This window comes from Hyla sarda, chromosome 7 (genome assembly GCF_029499605.1).
Source record: "Hyla sarda isolate aHylSar1 chromosome 7, aHylSar1.hap1, whole genome shotgun sequence".
NCBI lineage: Eukaryota > Metazoa > Chordata > Amphibia > Anura > Hylidae > Hyla > Hyla sarda.
The window spans coordinates 95,977,633-96,001,863 of NC_079195.1; the positions used below are offsets into that span (position 1 = coordinate 95,977,633).

Genomic DNA, 24,231 nt, shown 5'->3' on the forward strand with positions numbered 1-24,231 from the left:
AGAACAATATTTTCTGGGGCCAGGTTGGAATTTCCTGAAGACCTTATGCTATATAAACATATATTTGGTATTATTAACCACTTATCCTATAAGGTAATATGTAACTAAAGTGAAAACTAAGTTTCTTACACAATTTTGAAACCATAGAGGAGGTCAAAAGCTGAATATATTTTTTAGCATCTTCTTCAGTAGAGAGCATTAGTGGTGATAAGGGTGAACCCAGTTCTTCTGAGAAGACCTATCTGTACACACACAATGAAACAAACTGTGCATATTCATCACTGTCAGTGCCTTCACATACTTAAAATTGCTTGAAATGCATTTTATTCTTACCTATTTTTATCTTTGCCTGCATGGCTTTGGAAGCATCATGTATCTTGATTGGACACTGACCAATACAACAAAGGGCATACAAGAAGAAAATTGCTTGGAGTGTCTCTAAATTCTCTAAACAAAGCCAAATAGTTTCCCTTAAGCTTGTGTACTTTAATTTATACAGCAATATCCTGTGTGGAACTTTATCAAAAGTTTCTACATTCAAAGTAGACCACATCTATGGTTATATTTAAACTAGGGCTGCATTCATTAAAGCCAATAATACTTAATTTGTAGTTTGTTTCAATGTTAATAGAATTTTCATATATTTTTGTTTTGTGTAACATATATTTATCTAAATATTTATCATTACTATATTAAATGTTTACCGTGGGATGGCACAGGCTGGAGTGATGACAAGGGATTTATATGCTGATCTGGAGTATAAGGTGACTTTAGTAATCAGGTGTCATACAGTAAAGGACATGCTTACAGAGGATCTGTGCTTGTGTTGGTGGTAAATGGCTGTGTCCTGTGTCCCCCATCATGCTGCTGATTTATTTTTAAGAACTGACTACTTCCTGTTTTCAGACTACAATGCCCAGGATCCTTTGTTTCAAGGTGGGAGGTGACTTATTTCCTTCCCACACATCAGTCGCCCCACTCATTGATGCTCTGCCACACTTTCTTTGATCACATGACTAGCCCACATCACCTGACACATAAGCTGTGGATCTGTGTGATGATGAATGCATGCACATGTGTGCCAATAACATCATTAGGGGGCTGGCTTAGCACAAAACAGACAAAGCAGTCAAGCCTCCCTTTCAGTACCAGACTTGTGTTGTATTGTCTTGGGCTGTACAGCAAGTTGGGAAAGGTTTGAGTGAAAATAAACACAAAGAAATTTGCAAGCCACCAAAGACAGATAAGTGAAGTATATTAGTAACTAGATGTGTACTCAAGTAGAAAACAGACATGGTGCACATCTACAATCTTGCACAATGATCCAATTGCTTCTCAGCATAATTTCAAAAACTAACCAGTTGTTAGTATATACGTTTTGATCAAAAATTACAAAGCCCACTCGCCACGTCAAGGCAACCTATTTAGAGTGGGTCCCTAACGTCCCTAGCATAAAATGGCGTAGCACTGGGCGGCGACCACCACCACCGCGACACCAGTGCCCACAGGGGAAACGACCCACTGGCAGAGCGGCCCCAACGCCACTCAAACCAGTCCATGGATCGCACCTCCCCGCAGACACGGCGCCACGGCAGCAACGGACGCCGCACAGCACCACACCAGTGTGAACAGGATGTTATAGCACACTTACCATGCTCTCCCAGTCAAACTGGGAGGCTGCCAGGAAATAAAAGGCCCATGTGTAGCTAACTACTACTTATATAGGGTTGGGCTGAGGGGGTGGGGAAGAGTGCAGACAACATGTTCAAAAAAAAAAAAGAGGGGATAGAAAAACACAATATGTACTCAAGTAGTACTCAAACAGACATGGTGCACATCTACAATCTTGATCCAATTGCTTCTCAGCATAATTTCAAAAACTAACAGGTTGTTAGTATATACGTTTTGATCAAAAAGTACAAAGCCCACTCGCCACGTCAAGGCCACAGTGTGCTGTAACAACCTGTTCACACTGGTGTGGTGCTGTGCGGCGTCCGTTGCTGCTGTGGCGCCGTGTCTGCGGGGAGGTGCGACCCATGGACTGGTTTGAGTGGCATTGGGGCCGCTCTGCCAGTGGCTCGTTCCCCCTGTGGGCACTGGTGTCGTGGCGGTGGTGGTGGCCGCCCAGTGCTACGCCATTTTATGCTAGGGACGTTAGGGACCTACTCTAAATAGGTGGCCTTGATGTGGCGAGTGAACTTGTACTTTTTGATCAAAACGTATATACTAACAACCTGTTAGTTTTTGAAATTATGCTGAGAAGAAATCAGATCATTGTGCAAGACTGTAGATGTGCACCATGTCTGTTTTCTACCTGAATTCATATTAGTAACTAGACCAACTTTGCTGCCCCTGTCTTACATTCAAAGAACCAAAAATCCAGGAAGATCCCTTTAATATTTCGTTTTCTGAAGTCATCAGCGGCCAGAACCCTCATGACCCTCTTGCTGCTCTCTTCTGGGGCTTTTACAAGCAGAAGAATTCTGTGCATCCTGTTAGCCTCCAACACCATGCATGTAGCTCATCTACAGTGACATACTGTAGCACCTTATGTGCTTAATGTGCGTAGGGATCCTTCTGTTTTACAGGGAAATAATAGGCAGATAGGTTTATGAACTCAGTTTAAACAGTTATGCTGATAAGGCACAACACTTGTATGGGCATGTATTTTACAGATAGAGTTGCAGTTGCTTCACCCTCCTTCTATCTTATGGGTGCCAGTGATACAAAGTAGGATGCTGTGGAAGGATGGATGCAGGGCTGTTTTTACAGCTCGACCTGCATTCGACCTAGGCACTCGACCTAGGCACTCAAACTGGATAAACAACAATTTTTTCATGCAGAATAAACACAACATAAACCGCATGTGTTAAAAGCAGATTCTGTTGTAGATCCACTGTAGATCTCACCCTCATACACAGAATGTGGTGAAAACGACCACACATCCATAACACAGTGAGCGGCTGCTGCTGCAAAATTGCAGGTAAAACAGGTGGTCCTGACCCATATGGAATCATCTGAAGAGGAAATAATTACTTTCCTTCTTCAGGCCACAGCAGGGTGGTAGCAGCTACATCAAAATTATCTTTCCTTTTTTTTTTTTTTTTTTTTAACTCACTGAAGTGCTTTCTCCCTTAAAGAGTACCTATCATGATCTTGTTAATTGTTATAATCCTCCCAGTTCACTGCCACCATCATGATAAACCACCCCCTGCCTTTATTTTTATTATTTGTTAGTTTACTACCTTGATATTGCTCTGTATTTTCTGCTTAGTCTCAGTCAGATTCATAGACTGGGTAGTGGTGTTACCCAGCAGGCGTGACATCATCTGAAGCCAAACAGGGGAGAACTTCCTCCCTCACTCTTCTACACACAGCCCAGAGCAGTTCAGGGTGTGCAGCTGTCAGGTGTGTCCCTTTTGAGCTCTCCAGGACTTCCAGAGTACAGAGGCAGCGTTTTCCATCCGCCTTTCCCAGGAGTGTGGCAGGCTCCTGGGGAGGTCCTTCCTGCATGGAGCCCCGGGAGTCCCGGGCCTCTACTTCCCGTTCCAGGCTGGCGGGGAGTGGAGAGAAGCTATCTACAGCCAGTCTTCTGGCCTGTGGAAGAAAATCTAGCAGGGATCGCAGTAATGTGGGCCCTGCTCCCCAGGAAACGGCAAGTAGTGGAAAGGCCACTAGAGGCAATAAGGCCAAGAAAAGCCTGCAGATGGTCGAGATGTGGGGCAACCGAGACCCGAAAGAGTCTATGGAAATCTACTGCTCCAGGATGACGGCTCGGTTTACAGAGTATGACCGCTGTGGGAAAGAGCTAAGGGCTGCCAGGGAGGAATTGCGCCTCGCCCAGAACTTGGCTGACAGGGGTCACAAGAAGAAATGACCCGAGCTGAGGGTGAGAATAAAAGCCTGCAAAGCAGAGATTGAGGCATTGGAAGAGAGGAGGAAGGTCCTTTTGGAAGGCAGTGGACTGTTAAAAGAAAAACTGCAAAATGGGGACAGATTCCCCGCCATGAAATCCCCAGGTAAGGAGGTGGTGGATGATGGGGAGAGTAGTGGCAGTGAGGAGGAGGTGGAGGAGCAGTCGGAGGTAGTCAGAGAGGCTGAGGTGAGGGTGGAGAGTATGGTGTTGGACAGTGGGACCCCAGCTGCCTGTGTCACCCCAGACCCCCCCTCAGTGAAGACCACCTTGCTGCTACCCAAATGGTGGCCTTACCTGTGACATCCGATGAGAGAGAGGAGGACAGTGATGGCGGGATACTCCGGGCCATCATCCTGCAGGAATCCCCCACTCACTTCCAGAACTTTTCCTTTGGTGAGGATCTAGGCCCTGAAGGAGGGAGAAAGAAAGGGCAGAAGAGCAAAAAAAGGAAAATGGGAGAAGTTACCCAATTTGTTTTTTGTCCTTTCCAGCAGTCTGGGCTGGCTGAGAAGTCGGTTCAGGCTGCTGGGCCCCCCACTCTGCAAGACCCCGCTTCTGAGGTGGAGCGGGGCCAGCACGGGGGGTACAGTGTGGAATCCAAGATGGCAGAGGGAGATGCTGAGAAGCCCTCCTGTCCTGTCGGTAGGGAAGGGCAGGACAGGTCTAAAGTGGGGGGCGGTCCCCTGGACATTGCTGGTGCTGCAGGGCACTCCCCTGTGAGGGGGGAGTGTCCAGGCATCAGCTGGACAGTCCATGCTGTCGTTCAGGGCAAGTGCAGACATAATGGAAACTTCCCCTGTGGGGAAGGGGATTTCCTGCATGTCACATGGTGTAGGAGGAGGGGCGGCCCTGCTCACGGAAGTGATGTCGGAAAACAGAGATGGTGACATCAGTGGCAGAGATGTGATGTCAGAGGCAGAGTTAGTAACATCGGCACCAGCAGTCTGTCTCAAGCCAGCAACCTTACAATATATCCCGGCCAGCTCAGTCAAAAGTAAGTGTGAAAGAGCTACTATATTAAAAGGGTTTAGTAATACCTGCGTGAATGATGAGAGTGGTAGTGCTGTGGTTGAGAGGTGTGGTAGTACAGTGAATGGGAGGAGTGGTAGTGCTGTGAATGAGGGTAGTGCTGTGAATGGGAGGAGTGCTAGTGCTGTAAATGGGAGGAGTGCTAGTGCTGTGGATGAGAGGAGTGGTAGAGCTGTTGATGGGAGGAGTGCTAGTGCTGTAGATGGGGGGAGTGGTAGTGCTGTGGATGAGAGGAGTGGTAGTGCTGTTGATGAGAGGAGTGCTAGTGCTGTGGATGGGAGGAGTGGTAGTGCTGTGAATGGGAGGAGTGTCAGGGCTGTGGATGAAAGGAGTGGTAGTGGTGTGGATGAGAGGAGTGGTAGTGCTGTGAATAGGAGGAGTGATAGTGGTGCAGATGGGAGGAGTGGAAGTGCTGTGGATGAGAGGAGTGGTAGTGGTATGAATAGGAGTGTTATAGATGGGAGGAATGATTGTGGTGTTAGTGTTGGTGGCTCTGGTGTGTTGGGGTCTGGTCCGGCTGCCCCCCCCCCCCAGTCGCCAGGAGTTATGCAAGTGTGGCGGTTCGGTTGGGGGTTCGGGAAGTTCAGTGAGTTCTTTACCTTTGGAATCCGGAAATGGTCACTTGCAGCGGCACCTCCTGGAGGCGCTTAGGAGAGGAGAGAGGACGCTCCAGGTAGAGGGAAAGGAGGTGGACCTGTCTTTTTGGGTGGAGAGACATGGTCTTGGAGCGTTCCGAGAAAAAGATGGGGAGATCGTATGTTCCCTCCATACACCCGGGCAGGAGGCAGGCCGCAGGAATGTGGCCCATCTGGTGTGGACTGGCAAAGATACATGCCCCCCAAGGGGCAAGGTGGTGGAGTTTCTTCTCCAGATGGGTTTCAGAGCTTGGGACATCTTTGCCTTGATCCACCTGTTCGGCTTCTCTGAGTTTGACATCAGCTTTGTTAGGCCAGAGGGACTTGATCTTTTCTGGTCTAATTATGAGCTGATGAAGAACGAGCCCGGATGGCGGGATTTTGCTGTAAAAGCAGTATCCCGCCAAAGCATGCTGAAGAAGGTGACCGTATTAACCCGTAATGAGTCACTTTCATGCTACGATATCATGACCTGGCTGGGCAGGTATGGGGAGATGATGGACGTCCCCCGAAAGAATTTTGACGAACACGGGATCTGGTCTGGGGCCTGGACGTTTTCCGTCCGTCACAGGCGTTCAGGGAACACAGTCACCCACATCCCTTCAGCCACCTTCCTTGGACACGACAGGATTCAGATTTTCTACCAAGGGCAGCCGAAGCTGTTTCACAGGTGTGGTAACCCAAACCATTTCAGTGCAAACTGCACTCAGCAGATATGTGCCCTCTGCTGTGGGGTGGGTCACCTGGCAGCCACCTGTGGGCAGATTAGGTGTAACTTGTGTGGTGACTTAGGTCACCCTTTCAGCCGGTGTCCGCGCTCCTTTTCCTATGCTGCGACCGCTCCTGCTGGGGAGAGCCTGTCAGTTGCCTCAGTGGGGGGGGGGGGGGGGGACCAGCCATGGAGAAGGCGCACCAAAACCAGTGAGGGAGAAGCACAAGACCCCCTCTCAGCTGAGGCGAGAGGAGAAGCGCAGGTTGGAGAGGGTCCAGGAGAATTCCCAGGTGCCAGGGGTAGCTCTGGGTCCCTCTCCGGGCACGTGCTTGGTTGGTCAGCAATCTGAGGTTTTGGGTGAGACTGAGTTGGATGAGGAGGTCGGGAGAATTCGCAAAGAGGAGGGTGAGATTGTCCTCTCCTCCAGTTCTTCCCAATACAAACAGTGGATGAGGAGGAGGAGGGAGGGCAGAAACTAAATGGTGACCGTAAAAAGAAGAAGAGGTGGAGGAAAAAGGGAAAAAGTAAGGAGATTCTGTCCTCCTCTTCTGTTACAGCCCCAGACCTGAAAAGGAACATCCCAGACTCCGACCCTCTGATCGTCCTCTCGAATTGGTATGAGGCCCTCGGGGATACTATCTCGCCTCCTCCTCTTGAGGGGGAGGAAGAGGGGCAGGAGGTGGTGCAGCCTCCAGGGGGCGCCGAGCCTTCTACCCCTGAGGTGGTTTCCTCAGGGGGGAAGGCAACTCGGGATTCCAAAGGTAAAGATCCTGGGATGGATTTATCCCAGAGCCTTAAAAGGAGTAAGGGGTCTTCCTCTGACTCAGATGGGGGTGGGGGAAAGGAGAGGAAGAAGGTGTAAGGGATAGTAGGCCATCTAACTCAATCACTCAGGATGGCGGCACTCTCCCCATTGACGCTGGCATCTATTAACTGTGCCAGTATTAAGTCGGATATGGCTAGATTCACAGCCTTTGATTTTCTCGGCCGTGTTGAAGCCAACATTTTACTTTTACAAGAGACCAGGTTGTCAGATCTAGCCTCTCTGGTTAAAGCCAGAAGAGTGGAGGTGCGGCCCCTCCCACTGGTCTCTTGCGGCTGAGCCGTATAGTGGGGTGGCAGTCCTTTTTACTGCTCAGGTTGAATGCAGACGGGTTATTGAGTTAGAAATGGGGAGGTACCTGATCTTAGATGTCTTCATGAAGGGACAGGAGCTCCAGCTTATTAACATCTATGCCCCACAAACCAGGTGGGGCCGTAAGGATCTCTTTATGAAGATTAAGCCCTTTCTTTTTACGAGTCGGCAAGTGGTTTTTGGAGGGGACTTCAATAATGTCACGAGGTCCCAAGATAGGAGAGGTTCCAATAATCCGCTGACTTATGACTGTGTGGCCCTCAATAATATAGTTAGGGAAGCTCGCCTAGAGGATGCCCACATCCGGAGCCCCTCAGGCCACGCGAGTTTCACCTTTCATCGAGGTAGCTGCACGTCTAGGTTAGACAGGTTTTATTTGAAGGAGGAAGCCGTCTCTTCCGCAGTGTCCGTGGTTGAGGTGGAGTTCTCTGATCACTGTATGATTTTTGTCACGATGCCGGCTGGCAGGTAGTGGATCCTCTGTGCCAGAGAGGGATTGGCGTGGACCGTGCTAGTGGACCGGTTCTAAGCCACTACTGGTTTTCACCAGAGCCCGCCGCAAAGCGGGATGGTCTTGCTGCGGCGGTAGTGACCAGGTCGTATCCACTAGCAACGGCTCACCTCTCTGGCTGCTGAAGATAGGCGCGGTACAAGGGAGAAGGCAAAAGCAAGGTCGGACGTAGCAGAAGGTCGGGGCAGGCAGCAAGGATCGTAGTCAGGGGCAACGGCAGAAGGTCTGGAAACACAGGCAAGGAACACACAAGGAACGCTTTCACTGGCACTAAGGCAACAAGATCCGGCAAGGGAGTGCAGGGGAAGTGAGGTGATATAGGGAAGTGCACAGGTGAACACACTGATTGGAACCACTGCGCCAATCAGCGGCGCAGTGGCCCTTTAAATCGCAGAGACCCGGCGCGCGCGCGCCCTAGGGAGCGGGGCCGCGCGCGCCGGGACAGAACAGACGGAGAGCGAGTCAGGTAGGGGAGCCGGGGTGCGCATCGCGAGCGGGCGCTACCCGCATCGCGAGTCGCATCCCGGCTGGCAGCGGAATCGCAGCGCCCCGGGTCAGAGGACGTGACCGGAGCGCTGCCGCGGGGAGAGTGAAGCGAGCGCTCCGGGGAGGAGCGGGGACCCGGAGCGCTCGGCGTAACAGTACCCCCCCCCTTGGGTCTCCCCCTCTTCTTAGAGCCTGAGAACCTGAGGAGCAGACTTTTGTCTAGGATGTTGTCCTCAGGTTCCCAGGATCTCTCTTCAGGACCACAACCCTCCCAGTCCACTAAAAAAAAATTTTTCCCTCTGACCTTTTTGGCAGCTAAAATTTCTTTGACCGAGAAGATGTCCGAGGAGCCGGAAACAGGAGTGGGAGGAACAGATTTGGGAGAAAAACGGTTGAGGATGAGTGGTTTTAGAAGAGAGACGTGAAAGGCATTAGGGATACGAAGAGAGGGAGGAAGAAGAAGTTTATAAGAGACAGGATTAATTTGACACAAAATTTTGAAAGGACCAAGATAGCGTGGTCCCAACTTGTAGCTAGGGACACGGAAGCGGACATATTTAGCGGAGAGCCATACCTTGTCTCCAGGGGAAAAAACGGGGGGAGCTCTTCTTTTCTTATCCGCGAACTTCTTCATGCGTGATGAAGCCTGTAAGAGAGAATTTTGGGTTTCTCTCCATATGATGGAAAGGTCACGAGAAATTTCATCCACAGCGGGCAGACCAGAGGGCAAGGGAGTAGGGAGGGGGGGAAGAGGGTGACGGCCGTACACCACGAAAAATGGGGATTTGGAGGAAGACTCAGAGACCCTGAAGTTATACGAGAATTCGGCCCATGGGAGGAGATCTGCCCAGTCATCCTGGCGGGAGGAAACAAAATGTCGCAAATAATCACCCAAGATCTGGTTAATCCTTTCTACTTGTCCATTGGACTGGGGATGATATGCAGAAGAAAAATTTAATTTAATCTTGAGTTGTTTACAGAGAGCCCTCCAGAATTTAGACACGAATTGGACGCCTCTATCCGAGACAATCTGCGTAGGCAACCCGTGAAGACGAAAAATGTGTACAAAAAATTGTTTAGCCAACTGAGGCGCAGAAGGAAGACCAGGAAGAGGGATGAAATGTGCCATTTTGGAGAATCGATCAACGACCACCCAAATAACAGTGTTGCCACGGGAAGGGGGTAAATCAGTAATAAAATCCATACCAATCAGAGACCAAGGCTGTTCGGGGACAGGCAGAGGATGAAGAAAACCAGCGGGCTTCTGGCGAGGAGTCTTATCCCGGGCACAGATAGTGCAGGCTCGCACAAAGTCCACAACATCCGTCTCCAGAGTAGGCCACCAATAGAAGCGGGAGATGAGTTGCACAGATTTCTTGATACCCGCATGACCTGCGAGATGGGAGGAGTGACCCCATTTGAGGATTCCGAGGCGTTGGCGAGGGGAAACAAAGGTCTTTCCTGGAGGAGTCTGCCTGATGGAGGCAGGAGAAGTGGAGATCAGGCAGTCAGGTGGAATGATGTGTTGCGGAGAGAGTTCAACTTCTGAGGCATCCGAGGAACGAGAGAGAGCATCGGCCCTAATGTTCTTATCGGCAGGACGAAAGTGAATCTCAAAATTAAATCGGGCAAAGAACAGAGACCACCGGGCCTGGCGAGGATTCAGCCGTTGGGCAGACTGGAGGTAGGAGAGGTTCTTGTGGTCGGTGTAGATAATAACAGGAGAACTTGATCCCTCCAGCAGATGCCTCCATTCCTCTAGTGCTAATTTAATGGCTAGAAGCTCTCGGTCCCCGATGGAGTAGTTCCTCTCCGCTGGAGAGAAGGTCCTAGAGAAAAAACCACAAGTGACAGCATGCCCGGAAGAATTTTTTTGTAGAAGAACAGCTCCAGCTCCCACTGAGGAGGCATCAACCTCCAATAGGAAGGGTTTGGAAGGGTCAGGTCTGGAGAGGACGGGAGCCGAAGAAAAGGCAGACTTGAGTCGTTTAAAGGCGTCTTCTGCTTGAGGGGGCCAGGACTTGGGATCAGCATTTTTTTTGGTTAAAGCCACGATAGGAGCCACAATGGTAGAAAAATGTGGAATAAATTGCCTGTAATAATTGGCGAACCCCAAAAAGCGTTGGATAGCACGGAGTCCGGAGGGGCGTGGCCAATCTAAGACGGCAGAGAGTTTGTCTGGATCCATCTGTAGTCCCTGGCCAGAGACCAAATATCCTAGAAAAGGAAGAGATTGGCATTCAAACAGACATTTCTCAATTTTGGCATAGAGTTGGTTGTCACGAAGCCTCTGAAGAACCATACGGACATGCTGGCGGTGTTCTTCTAGATTGGCAGAAAAAATTAGGATATCGTCCAGATATACAACAACACAGGAGTATAACAGATCACGAAAAATTTCATTGACAAAGTCTTGGAAGACGGCAGGGGCGTTGCACAGTCCAAAGGGCATGACCAGATACTCAAAGTGTCCATCTCTGGTGTTAAATGCCGTTTTCCACTCGTCCCCCTCTCTGATGCGGATGAGGTTATAGGCGCCTCTTAAGTCCAATTTAGTGAAGATGTGGGCACCTTGGAGGCGATCAAAGAGTTCAGAGATGAGGGGTAAGGGGTAGCGGTTCTTAACCGTGATTTTATTAAGACCGCGGTAGTCAATGCATGGACGTAGGGAGCCATCTTTTTTGGACACAAAGAAAAATCCGGCTCCGGCAGGAGAGGAGGATTTACGGATAAAGCCCTTTTTTAGATTCTCCTGGACGTATTCGGACATGGCAAGAGTCTCTGGGGCAGAGAGAGGATAAATTCTGCCCCGGGGTGGAGTAGTGCCCGGGAGGAGGTCGATAGGGCAATCATAAGGCCTGTGAGGAGGTAGAGTCTCAGCTTGTTTTTTGCAGAAAACATCCGCGAAGTCCATATAGGCCTTAGGGAGACCGGTTACTGGAGGAACCACAGAGTTACGGCAAGGGTTACTGGGAACCGGTTTTAGACAGTTCTTGGAACAAGAGGACCCCCAACTCTTGATCTCCCCAGTGGACCAATCCAGGGTAGGGGAATGAAGTTGAAGCCAGGGAAGTCCAAGGAGAATTTCCAAGGTGCAATTGGGGAGGACCAAAAGTTCAATCCTCTCATGATGAGATCCGATGCTCATAAGAAGGGGCTCCGTGCGGAAACGTATGGTACAGTCCAATCTTTCATTATTTACACAATTGATGTAGAGGGGTCTGGCGAGACTGGTCACCGGGATGTTGAACCTGTTGACGAGAGAGGCCAAAATAAAATTTCCTGCAGATCCAGAATCCAAGAAGGCCACTGTAGAGAAGGAGAAGGCAGAGGCAGACATCCGCACAGGCACAGTAAGACGTGGAGAAGCAGAGTAGACATCAAGGACTGTCTCATCTTTGTGCGGAGTCAGCGTACGTCTTTCCAGGCGGGGAGGACGGATAGGACAATCTCTCAGGAAGTGTTCGGTACTAGCACAGTACAGGCAGAGGTTCTCCATACGGCGTCGTGTCCTCTCTTGAGGTGTCAGGCGAGACCGGTCGACCTGCATAGCCTCCACGGCGGGAGGCACAGGAACAGATTGCAGGGGACCAGAGGAGAGAGGAGCCGAGGAGAAGAAACGCCTCGTGCGAACAGAGTCCATATCTTGGCGGAGTTCCTGACGCCTTTCGGAAAAACGCATGTCAATGCGAGTGGCTAGGTGAATAAGTTCATGTAGATTAGCAGGAATTTCTCGTGCGGCCAGAACATCTTTAATGTTGCTGGATAGGCCTTTTTTGAAGGTCGCGCAGAGGGCCTCATTATTCCAGGACAATTCTGAAGCAAGAGTACGGAATTGTACGGCATACTCGCCAACGGAAGAATTACCCTGGACCAGGTTCAACAGGGCAGTCTCAGCAGAAGAGGCTCGGGCAGGTTCCTCAAAGACACTTCGGATTTCCGAGAAGAAGGAGTGTACAGAGGCAGTGACGGGGTCATTGCGGTCCCAGAGCGGTGTGGCCCATGACAGGGCTTTTCCGGACAGAAGGCTGACTACGAAAGCCACCTTAGACCTTTCAGTGGGAAACAGGTCCGACATCATCTCCAGATGCAGGGAACATTGGGAAAGAAAGCCTCGGCAAAACTTAGAGTCCCCATCAAATTTATCCGGCAAGGATAAGCGTATCCCAGGAGCGGCCACTCGCTGCGGAGGAGGTGCAGGAGCTGGCGGAGGAGATGACTGCTGAAGCTGTGGTAGTAACTGTTGTAGCATAACGGTCAGTTGAGACAGCTGTTGGCCTTGTTGCGCTATCTGTTGTGACTGCTGGGCGACCACCGTGGTGAGGTCAGCGACAACTGGCAGAGGAACTTCAGCGGGATCCATGGCCGGATCTACTGTCACGATGCCGGCTGGCAGGTAGTGGATCCTCTGTGCCAGAGAGGGATTGGCATGGACCGTGCTAGTGGACCGGTTCTAAGCCACTACTGGTTTTCACCAGAGCCCGCCGCAAAGCGGGATGGTCTTGCTGCGGCGGTAGTGACCAGGTCGTATCCACTAGCAACGGCTCACCTCTCTGGCTGCTGAAGATAGGCGCGGTACAAGGGAGAAGGCAAAAGCAAGGTCGGACGTAGCAGAAGGTCGGGGCAGGCAGCAAGGATCGTAGTCAGGGGCAACGGCAGAAGGTCTGGAAACACAGGCAAGGAACACACAAGGAACGCTTTCACTGGCACTAAGGCAACAAGATCCGGCAAGGGAGTGCAGGGGAAGTGAGGTGATATAGGGAAGTGCACAGGTGAACACACTGATTGGAACCACTGCGCCAATCAGCGGCGCAGTGGCCCTTTAAATCGCAGAGACCCGGCGCGCGCGCGCCCTAGGGAGCGGGGCCGCGCGCGCCGGGACAGAACAGACGGAGAGCGAGTCAGGTAGGGGAGCCGGGGTGCGCATCGCGAGCGGGCGCTACCCGCATCGCGAGTCGCATCCCGGCTGGCAGCGGAATCGCAGCGCCCCGGGTCAGAGGACGTGACCGGAGCGCTGCCGCGGGGAGAGTGAAGCGAGCGCTCCGGGGAGGAGCGGGGACCCGGAGCGCTCGGCGTAACAATTTTGTTTTCCTTGAATGTTTCAGAGACCCCCCGGATGGGTAAAGGTTATTGGAAGCTGAATTCGTCCCTCCTGGAGGAAGCGGAGGTAAGACAGTCCTTTGAGGATTTTCTTCAGAGTCAGGTACCTTTACTGGATCTATGTAGTAATAAGCTGGAGTGGTGGGAGATATTCAAGAAGCGGGTTGCGGGGTTCTTCCGCCAGCTCTCGAGCCTCAGGTCCCTGAACAGGTACCGCCTGTATCAGGGTCTAAGGAGGAAACTCGAGCTTCTCGTCTCAACTGGAGGTAGCCAAGAGGATATCTCCAGAGTGAAGTCCTTGCTGATGAGGTGTCAGTATGATAGGCACGCATCTTTGTTTTTTGAGAGGGATTACGGGAGGGACCGCTCGCCCGACCCTTACAGAAACTGCAAGATGTCAGTGAGTAGTAAAGTCATTTCAGGACTGATTGATAGTACAGGATCTCTGAATCGGTCCAGATCAGGGATCTTGGAGGTTGTCAGATCCTTCTACTTGCACCTCTTGGGAAGGAAGGATCTGGATCGGGATGTGATGTCGGGTTTCCTGGCTGAAGCCATTCCTGAGCCAGGGGTAGACCCCTCTCTTGGCATTTTGGCAGAAGAGATCAGGGAAGAGGAAGTGAGACTGGCAATCGAGGGGCTTGCCCCTAAGAAGTTGCCAGGTCCGGATGGCTTAACATCTGAGTGGTACAGGACCTTTAAGGAGTCTTTAGCTCCCCTCTTGACTGAGGTATTCAATGAGTGTCTCTCCTTGGGCACTCTGCCGAAGTCAATGGGAGGTCAGCCCTGATTCTTCTCTCAAAGGGTAAAGATCCCAGCCGTATTGAGAATTGGAGGCCCATAGCTCTTCTCAATACGGACAGGAAGCTTCTGGCTAAGATACTGTTTAATTGGTTGGTGAAGTTTGCACCCCGGCTCCTTTCGGAGGCCCAGCACTGCACTGTTCAAGGCCGAAGCACCTTAAGTGCTGTCCTTAGTGTCAGGGAGGCAGTGGAGCGGAGTAGTGCAGGTCTCTGGAAGGGGTACTTGCTGTCCTTGGATCAGGCCAAAGCATTTGATCGGGTGAACCATGAGTACCTCTGGTCCGTCCTCCTGAGATGTGGCTTACCAAGTACTTTTGTTAATTGGCTTAAGATCTTGTATGCAGGGGCAGAGAGTTTCCCTCTGGTGAACGGTTGGTCTGGCCGCTCTTTTGAGGTGGGGTCTGGAGACCGTCAGGGTTGTCCTTTGAGCCCGATCTTATATGTGTTCGCGATCGATCCCTTCCTTAGGAGGTTAAGTCGCGGACCATTGGCGTGAGTCGGGATGAGTCTGGCGGAGCCGGCTGTCACCCAGAGAGTGGTGGCGTATGCTGATGATGTCACTATTTTCGTCTCCTCGAGGGAGGAGGTCGATGTGGTGATGTCGGAGGTGGACCGCTACTTGGAGGCATCCGGGTCGAAGATCAATCGGGATAAGTGTGAGAGTCTCTGGCTGGGAGGGGGGATCCCACGTTTGATCTCCCGGACACCCTTCCATGGCCCCAAGAGTCAGTAAAAGTCTTAGGCATCACATTTGGCCAGGATGATTATCCCACCAAAAACTGGGATGGTAAGCTCCAGGATGCCACTCAGATGGTGAACCAGTGGAAGGGTTGGTCTTTGACCCTCAGGGAAAGGGTACACCTGATCAAATCGTACCTGCTCCCCTTGTTTATCTATCTGGGCAGTGTATGTATATTACCAGAGGCTTACTACACTAGGATCTACAGCCTGTTTTTCCAGATGTTATGGGGACACAGGATGAACCTAGTCAAGAGGGAGGTTACGTACCGCATGAGGAGACTAGGGGGTTTATCTATGGTAAACCCTGTGGTGTTCTTTACGAACACCTTCTTGAAAGCTAACATCGCAAACCTCTGGAAAGAGAGGGCTCCTCCGTGGGTTATCTCCTGCAGGGAATGGTTTCAGCCTTTCTTCCAGGAATGGGAGAGAGGAGGGCGAGTGAAGGACCTCCGTACGCCCCATGGATATCTTCCGGCTTACGCTACCCCGACTCTGAAGGCGATACGTCGGTGGGGTCTGGGAGTGTGGGAGATCTGGACCCAGTCAAGACAGTTCCTTGACAAACGGGTTCTGTTGACCCACTTCCAGAAGCCTCTGGCGCTCAGGGACTGCCCAGGTCGGGATCTGAGGGTGGGATTGTATCTTTTGAACATGAAAAGGATCCCCCAGAAGTTTTGGGACTTGGCCTGGTGCTGCTTTCAGGGGAAGCTATATGTGAGGGACAATCTGAAGTACAGGAACTCTGATGACCGGGGATGTCCCCGAGAAGAGTGCGGGGACACGCTGGAAAGCATGGACCACTTCCTGCTTCATTGTCCCTTTAATATAGGGGTTTACAACAGGGTGGGTGCTTCCATCGGCTGGAGTCAACTTGCCAGCCTTACCTATCCAGAGTGGGCTTATGGGGCATTCAGGACTCTGGGTGGCCGAGACCGGGGCACTTTATTCTTAGTTAGTTTAGTGGCTAGGTACTACATGTGGAACGCACAGTGTTTAGTGTCGACCCAATAGAAAATCCTCTCCGAGGTGGAGGTCTGTAGGAATATCACCGGTGACCTCGGGAAGATCAGGTCTTTGGAGTATGGCAGTCTTGGTACCAGTAGGGCTTCTCTCCTATGGAGAGGGTTTTCTTTTGATGTGCCCTAGGTATTAGGCATTTTGGGCCAGGTACCTTTATTTTGATTAGGGGCAGTGATATAGGGACAGAGTTAGGGTAAGTGTAGGGTTAGTTTAATTAAGAGATAGCGATAGAGTGAGAGATAGGGTAGATTTAGGGAGAGAGTTCAAATTCATATCAGGATTGCCATCCTCCAATCCTGGTGGTGGGCTAATGCATGGACACCATAGCTTTTTGTTTTGTTTAGAACGTGAAGGTTGATAAAGGGCTTACAGGCACTGAACTTGGGCTTTATAAAGGGTTTGCATTGTTTTGTAGTATTTTATGTTTTTGTTATGTTGTTCTGTATAGGTAGGTGTTCAGGTCTTAGTTAGGTTGGGTGGGGAACTTTGGGTTGGGCAAAAAAGGACTCATGTTCGGACTTCATGTTGTTTTTGGGTGCCTGGTGTGGGTCAGTAAGACAAGACTTTGCTGTTCAAAACCATATCGGACTCTGACCCTCATCCAGGTGGGGGTGGTGTGGGTGATGGGTATAGTTAGAATTAATTTAGTGAAGTAGGTTATTGTCACTAATTATTTTATTGTGTGTATATTGTATATATAATCTTAATGGGGGGAATAGTTATGGCAGTGTGACCAGCTTAAGCTGTTATGGAGAGAAGGGAAAATGGAGGGGGGAAGGGGAAAAAAATTGTAAATAACATCTGTCCAAGTTGAGATTTATTTCTGTTATAGCGAAGTAAGCTATATTTCTGTTATTTATGCTAGGAGAAAGGTTTAAAAAAAATTGTAATATAGTTTAGTATATGTGTGTTGGTTTGTAGTGTGTTTGTGGGTAGTGTGGTTCATATATATTTATAAAAAAAAAAAAAAAAAAAATTATTAAAATTATTTCTGTTATAGCAAAGTAAGCTTTATTTCTGTTATTTATGCTAGGGGAAAAATGTAGTATAGTTTAGTATATGTGCATTGGTGCGTAGCTAGGTAAGTTGTGTGTTTGGGGGTAGTGTGATTCATATATATTTTTTTTAAAGTATAGTTTATTATAACATGTGTGTTGGTGTGTAGCTAGGTAAGTTGTGTGTTTATGGTGTGTTTATGGGTAGGGTGGTTTATATTTATGTATAAATAATTGTAAATAATTGTCAAGTTGAATTTTTTTATTTATTTTTTGTAATAGCGAGGTAAGCTATATTTCTGTTATTTATAATATAAAAAAAGGAAAAAAAATTCATTTTGGCATAATAGGAGTGTTGGTGTGAATTAAAGCTAGTTTAAGTTGCGTGTGTAGTGTCGTGTGTAGTGTCATGAGTTATTATAGCTGGGCTGGCCGGTTAGGCAGGATTTTGGTTCTGAGGTGGTTTTGTGTTATAGTTATTGCTAGTCATGCTTATTTTTGTATTTTGCTTTAGAAACGGAAAGTTTGTATTTATGTTTATAATAACGTTTGCATTTCTGTAAAGTTTTATATTTTTATAATAAAAGAGTTTCAGTGTGTGAGATGAGCTATGATTGGATAAGGCTGCACACACACCCTCAGCACTCCAGACTGCATTTCCTGATTTTGGAATTCTGCCAGGCCAGCAGGAGCCTAAAATCTGTGCAAGAGATTTTTTTTTAAACAAAGTACATTAGAAATATTTATTTACCATAAGAAGTGCAATAGCAAACATTTATTTTAATGACAGTGCCCATTTAACCCTGCTGTCCTAGGCTGACGGGGGAACTAATGGCAAATACAGCCCTAAATGCATGTAAGTTTCTCGGCCTTTTGGCTAAGATTAAGTGTAGTATCTGTTCTTATCAGTTTTATCGGTGGATCAGACACCATCGATGTGTGACTGGTGGGGACAGGTGCTGCATGAAGGGGGCAGGTGTACCGGGGCATTCCAGGGCCGGTTTTTGACAGAATCAGCCTAAAGGACAACTACAGCGGTATGACACTTATCCCCTATCCACAGGAAAGGGGATAAGTGTTTGATTGCGGGGGGTCCGACCGTTGGGACCCCCCTCGATCTCCCTAATGGGAAGCCGCCATTAGCGCTCATGGTGAGCGCTAAGGCATGTAGCGTCGACCTAGAGGTCGACGGTGATGCCCCGTCTCCTCCGCGTCCCCATATAGTTCTATGGGGGAGACGGGGAGGCACGAACGCTGCCTCCCTGCCTCTCCCATAGAGATGTATGGAGGAGGCGTGCCGGCTGCAACGTCATGCTGCGGCCGGCATGCCCCCCTGCACGGGACAGCTGCGGCCCCGTACAGGAGATCACAAGGGGTCCCAGCGGTCGGGCCCCCTGCGATCAAACACTTATCCCCTGTCCTGTGGATAGGGGATAAGTGTTAATCACGCTGCAGATATCCTTTAATGGCTGCCCTGATGTGACCTTCTTCCTTTGGGTCTCACCATGAGGCTGAGAGGGTCTAGAGCTGAGGTACCGTGGTGACCCCGAGGTGCCAAAACTCACGAGGATGGGCTCACTGAGTGGAAGCACTTGCACCATATCTCTACACCCTGTGGCACTCACCTCTTGATTCCCGGCCTTCTGGCTAGGAGAAATTTTTATAGATGACGAATATCCGGGCAGTAAACCTGCACACATTCACTTATTTATTTATTTTTGTACACTGTGTGACTTTTTGCGTGTTGTGTGTCCACAGGATTTGTCAGGATAAGGTAGCCCTTCTGGTTGTCCCTCCTGGCGCTCTAGGGGAGGTGTGTGTGGCCATCAGATTCCGCACCTCCCTGCATGGGCAGGGTACCAACTGGTTACGGCTCTGCGGGCAGATACTGGGAGCATGTGTGGTCCCTTAGTAGCTTCAGCGAAAAGAGACATCGAACCTGGAACCTTGCAGGTACCTTTTGGTCCGGAGGCGAAGGGTAAGTTTTTTTGGGGCCTCTCTCCTGTAGGAGAGGGGCTTGGAATAGACTTCATTCTTTGGGCACGTTTTTTTAATGTAACACATTTTTCGATTTTTCGGGTAATTCGAGAGCCTAAATGGATGTATGTTTGCTGGCTCTGACACTCAATGTTGCAGATTTGGAAAGAATTCTCCTGCAAAGTGTATATATTCCAAAGCAATGCCTTTATTTAAATCAACACAGAGACAGGTGAATTATGTGTTTTTGCAATCCAAAATGCCAAATTTCTTGCTTTGGTTGGACTATATAATTATAAATTTCACTTCTCTTTGATGTGTGAGAATTAGAGTGACAACCCACACATAAAACCTATTTGGATAGTCACATTTTAGTCCACTGGTCTCAAGTAAACCCCAATCTGTACTTATAGGACTGTATTTCACTGTGGCCCAGATAATAAGGCAGTAAAGGAGGTTTAGAACCTGGTCATGTAAAAACAGGCTAGACTGCTAGATCTCTTCTATTGGCTAAAAGTGATATTCACAAGTAGTGCAGTTGTTAGCAGTGAAATATTGCAGAGTCACCAAATGTGAGGTCTGAATGTCATGTTATATTGCTACAAACAACTGTTTGGGATTAGAATATGGCAAGGGGACATAACCACATTGAGATCACGTTCACTTTTGGCAAGAGGACACACAAAATGTAATGGGCGTGCAATTATAAGCTCTCTAAAGTGTGATCCAGGAAAGGCCATTGCTCTTTATATATTACAGTATTATGTGATTTATAAGGCTGGTTCACACCAGTGTCATAGTGGTTTTCTTCCTTGCACATGCCATTGGGGTATTTATGTGCTATGGGTAACACAACAATGTAACATAGCCATGTCAGGAAACTATACATGCTGCTTATTTCTTTACAAATGTAATTATTTATTTGCAACAAGATTATCTTGAAATGGTTGTTTATATATGGACTATTTATTTGTGTGGTCTATATCATAACTTTTTACATAACACAAATTGAGGTATTTGTAGAATTGTTGGCCTATTTGGCTACTATAACTTATTCTTTATTCTGTACACTTATAGGATTGTGCTTGTTACGGGAATACTTGGTACAAGTGACTTAGCTTCTATTATATTATTTTACAATTCTGTACACTGTGTCCTGGATGGATTTTCTGTGACCTCAAAATCCATTTCTAAACACAAAACGACTTTTGTGCGGACTTGTTTTACTGGCTAGCGCAGATGTCATAAAATTAGAGGCGTGTGGGAATCTTTTGTTCTTTGACTCTTTACAAAACCAGATTGTGTATAGTGATATATAAATGAGGATCATCCCACGTGCACCCGTACTGGTCATGTCATCATATTTCTGTACACCACTGGAGTTTTTTCATGTCAAGAAGTCATAATTCTGTCTCCCAACCAACAAGAAAAACATTGCAAAACATATCAAAGGAGACTTTACCAAAGAAAAGGAATTGAAGCTGATCTCATTAATATATAAAATACGTAATTTTTTTTAAAACTTTACTGCTTGGTCTGGGATAGCGATATTAATATTTAAAGTAAACATTTTGTGCAGAGTACAGCTACAACTATTAATGTAACATTCAGTAACACGCACGCCCAGGTGTCTGCAACATAACAATGCTGAAGAGAAAATCTCAGACATCTTGGGATGAGGCCACTCCCGGAATAAAGTGTATGTACCAAAACACATTAGAGTGGCATCATCCCAGACCCTGCACTACTCCATTATTACACAATGGGGGAGATTTATCAAAACCTGTGCAAAGGAAAAGTTACCCAGTTGCCCACAGCAACCAATCAGATTGTTTCTTGTATTTTGCAGAGGCCTTGTTTAAAATGAAAGCGAGCTGATTGGTTGCTATAGACAACTGGGCAACTTTTCCTCTGGACAAGTTTTGATAAATCTCTACTGTATAAATTGCACTTTACTTGTGATTGCATATCATTTCTTTCTTGCTGTCACTAGGCAGTTTTTGCCACTAGCACTGTATTTATTTCCATCATACAAGATTATTAGTAGTGCATATTGTGCACCATCGTGTTCAGTCATTTTTGTATATGAGGCTTTCTCTTTAGCACTTTTGTATGGTATTGTATCCCTATTGTTGCTATTGGCATTGCTGTTTAGTACTGTGCAGGTTTCAGTAATGCGGCTTTTTATGTTCTATGATCTGTTCCGTTTTTTTATTTTTTTTAAAATAATTATTAATATATTGATTTGTATGTACATATTCCTTACATGAACATGTAGCACAGATATTTTTTATGGAGAAAAATCATGATCACAGGATGTGGAGAATGATTCTCCGGTCATATCACTTTAGTTTTTTTTAAGTCATAATGTTTTTCAATATGATAGTAATAGGGACTACCCACAAGGTAGTGGGGTGGATATCTGGACTTTTAACAATAATCAGCTTCAATCACCTGCCCCGGGATAAGCTCATTTGCAATACCAAAATAAATGTAAGTACTTCTTCCCCAGCTCAGGATGAATGGCCTCTAGTAGTCAGAGTTCAGTTTATTCATACAAAAAACACTAACCCCGGGGCCGAAGAACTAACACCACTAATAAGTGTACCCCCTATATAAAATATAACTTTTATTTCATCATATAAAACCCTATTTATTGTGATTAAAATAATCTGTGACAGCACTGTAATATTGTACTCTTGTTTCCAGGATATTCCCTTTTCCCTATTGATTGCTAGTGATAGTGCTGCAGACACCTTACACTAGTGCTGTCACAATGTGATGGTTAAAAGTACTTCTGACCATCACTAGCAATCAATAGGGAAAAGGGAATACCCTGGAAACAAGAGTACAATATTACAGTGCTGTCACAGATTATTTTAATCACTATAAATAGGGTTTTTTATGCTGAAATAAAAGTTATATTTTATATAGGGGGTGCACTTATTAGGGGTGTTAGTTCTCCGGGCTTCGGCCCAGGGGTTAGTGTTTTTTGCCATATATGACCCCTGACCCCTCTTAGGGTAATTATTTTGGTGCTTTTTATTCATACAAAGCACAACAAAAGGCTGAATTTTAAAAAGCCACTCCCACAATTACAGTATAATGAGCCACTCCCACAGTTACAGTGTAATGAGTCACTCCCACAATTACAGTATAATAAGTCACTCCAAAAATTACAGTATAAGTCACTCTCAAAATTAAAGTATAAGTCACTCTCAAAATTACAGTATAATAAGTCACTCCCACAGTTACAGTATAATAAACCACTCTTACAGTTAAAATATAATGATCCACTCCTATAATTACAGTATAAAGAATCACTCCCACAGTTACAGTATAATGAAAAACTCCCACAGTTACAGTATAATTAGTGACTCCCACAGTTACAGTATAATGAGTCACTCCCATGGTTACAGTATAATGAGCCAATGTGAGATAGAATGAGATCAGCATACTACAGTGGCATCACGAATGTCTATGTAACAGTCACGTCTCAGAAGAAAGGAACCCCGGTGGATGTGGATCTGCTGGACCTGTGTGGCAGATGACTCGGACCGTACCAGGGAGTGGAGTCTAAGGTGCCTCTGGTTTTCACCAGAGCCCGCAGCAAAGCTGGATGGACTTGCTGCGGCAGGCGACACCCAGGTTACTACCCCTGGCATGGCTTGACCACACAGGCGGCTGAGGAGATGCGAGGCACAGGAGGGATAAGATAGCTCATAGTCAGGATAGCAGAAGGTCAGGGCAGGCAGCACAGTAGCATAGTCAGGAACGTAGTAAATGGTCAGTAGGCAGGTGGCAAGTAGCAAGGTCAGGTCACGGAGCAAAGGATCAGATACATGGCAAGGCAATAACAGGAATGCTTTCTCTCAGGCTCAAGGCAACAAAGATCCTTCAGGGAAGGGAGGAGGGTGGAGGAATTTATCGCTGAGCCACAGGTGAATTACACTAATGAGCGCATCTGGAAGGGACCAAGGTAACGAGGACAGAGTTTGTAACAGGGGATCTTGAAGCAGATGTATCTGGATGAAAGCAACACTATGTCACCAGGACAGAAGGACGGAGGAGGTCTTCTACTTTTATCCGCTTGCACCTTCATGTGTGAAGAAGCCTAGGAAAATGACTGTCAGGTCTGTTACCAGATGGTAGAGAAGTTACAAACCAGCTCATCAACAGCAGGCACACCGGAGGAAACTGGGATAGGAAGAGGAGGACGGAGATAGAGTCCGTAGACAACAAAAAAGGGGGACAACCTCACGGACTCGGAATCCTTATGATTGTATGAGAATTCAGCCGAGGGAAGAAGGTCGTCTTGTCGATCTGAAACAAAGATGACAGTGTTATTATGACATGGTGGCAAACCGATTATTAAATCGATGGCGATATGGGACCAGGGTGTCTCTGGAATGGGTAAAGGCTGTAAGGGTCCTGCAGGACTCTGTTGAGGAGTTTTGTCACGAGCACAAGTTTCACAGGAACAAACAAAATCAGAAACATCACGTTCAAGATGGGGCCACCAGTAGTGCCGGGAGATAAGAAGTAGAGTCTTGCATATTCCAGGATGTCCTGCTGTCAAGGAAGAATGACCCCATTTCAGGACCATGCATCTCAATCTGGTGGGCACAAAGGATTTTCCTGGAGGAACTTGCTGAATCTCGGCAGGAGCGGCAGGAATCAAACGGTAAGGAGGAATAATATGCCTAGGTGTGGAGTCCAAACCAATGACATCAGAGGACCTGGAGAAAGCATCAGCCCTGATGTTCTTGTCTGCTGGACTGAAGTGAATGAAGAAGCTGAACCTAGAAAAGAACAGTGACCACCTTGGGGGTTCAAACGCTGAGCAGACTGAAGGTATAGAAGATTCTTATAGTCGGAGTAGATGCTGACCGGATGAGAAGAATCTTCCAATCTCAGCAGGAGAGAAGGCCTCGGAGATGAACCCACAAATAACAATCTTGCCCTTGGCGTTTTTCTGAGAAAGAACAACACCCGCTCCAATAGATGAAACATCAACCTCCAAAGCAAAGGGCCTCTCCGGATCAAGTCTTGTAAGCACGGGAGCAGAGGCAAACGTAGACTTTAAACAGGAGAAGGCCTCTTCAGCCTCTTGAGGCCAAGATTTAGGTTTAGATGCCTTCTTAGTGAGAGTCACAATTGGAGCAGCCAAG

General features: G+C 47.8%; 1 pseudogene; it reads left to right on the top strand.

Moving 5' to 3' along the window:
- Positions 1 to 17,940: 17,940 nt before the first annotated feature.
- On the top strand, positions 17,941 to 18,044 carry LOC130283592 (U2 spliceosomal RNA; annotated as a pseudogene).
- Positions 18,045 to 24,231: the final 6,187 nt, after the last annotated feature.